This window comes from Pygoscelis adeliae, unplaced genomic scaffold (assembly GCF_000699105.1).
Source record: "Pygoscelis adeliae isolate BGI_AS28 unplaced genomic scaffold, ASM69910v1 Scaffold95, whole genome shotgun sequence".
NCBI lineage: Eukaryota > Metazoa > Chordata > Aves > Sphenisciformes > Spheniscidae > Pygoscelis > Pygoscelis adeliae.
The window spans coordinates 1,180,120-1,181,974 of record NW_008824869.1 but is presented as its reverse complement, the minus strand read 5'-3'; positions in this window follow the sequence as shown (position 1 = coordinate 1,181,974).

Below are 1,855 nucleotides of genomic sequence, written 5' to 3'. Positions count from 1 at the left end.
TGACATCGCCGGGAGGGAAAGGTCCATGGCGTCTGTTGCCTTGCTGGCAACCAGGTTACTGCCACGTGGTGCTTCTCCTCCTCGCTCTGCCTCTCCTGCTCTTCAACCCCCAACACACTTCTTTTTGCAACACCATTACCATCACTAAATTATGGGGTTGCCAAGGATTTGTCACATGGCATGGCGGTAGATGGAGCCTTGTTGAGGGCAGGGCAGTCGCTGTGGGTCTGAGCAAGAGGCTCGGCGCCCCTTCCCTGGCACTGCCCGTCCAGCAGCAGGAGCGGGGAGTGCTCGGCTGGCAAGGTCCTTCATGAGGTCCCTTGAGCTGAAGCCCCTGTATCACCAGTGATGAACTGTCCCCTCTGCATGTGCAGACGGTATCTCAGCCTCTTGCTGCAGGGTACTTCACAAGGAGCTCGCCGCTGGACGGGAGCCATCCCGGTGTGCCAGCGCAGCAGACAGGGTTAAAAACCAGAGGAGTGGCTGCCTGTGCATGGGGTGGGTGGAAAGCACAGGAGTAACTCATTCAATATGCCAAAAGGTGCGTGCTCAATTTAGTGTCATCATCTGACTAGGGCCAATCTGTTTTATAGGATAAAATATACAAGAAGCTTACGGAAAAAAATAATAAAAAGAAGAGGTTGCCAGAAGGATGAGAGCAGTGGGCTGGATCAGCTCGGCCCAGGCAGGAGCCCTGGAAGGGGGCCAGGGAGGCAGGAAAGATCCATAAGGAGTTTCCTGCAAAGAAACCATTCAAGAAATTGGGCAGAGGCAGTATGCATGTGATGCCTGTGCGGCTCTGCTTGGGTGGAGGGGGAGCCATCGTCTGGGAAAGCAGCCCAGCCTGGAGATTTGAAGGGGGCAAGGAGGAAAGAAGGTGCAGTTTGGATCAACCTGACCCACAATAATACGTGGTTTGTATTTTCTAAGCAGAAAATTAAAAAAGCAAAAAAGTAAGTAGAGCAAAAGATTTCATGTTGGAGGAAATGTCATTTTTCCTGTAAAAAAAACAAAACAAACCATACCAGAAAACCCCCAAACCTTGCAGTTAAAAAATTCCTGCCAAGCACTGAAATATTTTCTGGTGACGCCCAGAGGTCTCTGCTCTCCCCCCAGTACCATGAAACTGGTGTCACTGGAATGTCTCCCGGCTGGATGGGAATAACACTGCATTGAATTTTGGGACTTCCCACCATGGGTGTTCTTGGAGATTTTGCACCCCAGAATCAAGTTTCTAAATGTCACCAGTGCAGGTCCTAAAAACACATCTGAAAATGCAGAGTTTGTTCTCCTGGGACCTCCTGGCGCAGCAGACAAACAACCTCTCAGCCGGCGAGTCCCCGTGCCCGAGTCCCAACCAGTCTGAGGGCAAGGGATAGTCCTGGAGCTGGCAGAAACCGCCATGGGGAAGCCAAGAGAGTGATGCCAGAGGAGTCAAACCCATGCTCAATTCAGGCACCAAGGGCTTGCTTACAAACACCTTCAGCATCACGGGCACGTGGTGGCCCCAGCGGCATGTATAGGGCACCCCCGAGACGGGCAGGGGCAGTGACGGCCGAGGGAGATGCCTAAAACAGCCGCGTATGGTGCATGACTGCCCTGCTGGGCGGCTGCTCCCACTGGAGCAGCTATGGACCAGTGAAGTCAAGTCAGCGAACTGGCCATCGGGCCGAGCGTAAGCCCTGGGCTAGGACAGTTCTGCCACCGATACCCACTGTCAGTGTTTGCTCTATGTTATTTTCGACCCAGAAGCCCTCCATCGGCGGTGCTGGAAACAGGCTGGGTACAGGAGCTGTGGGTGCAAAACTAATTCAGAAGAGGTGCTGGAAACTGATGCTGACAGCATTTTTGGAAA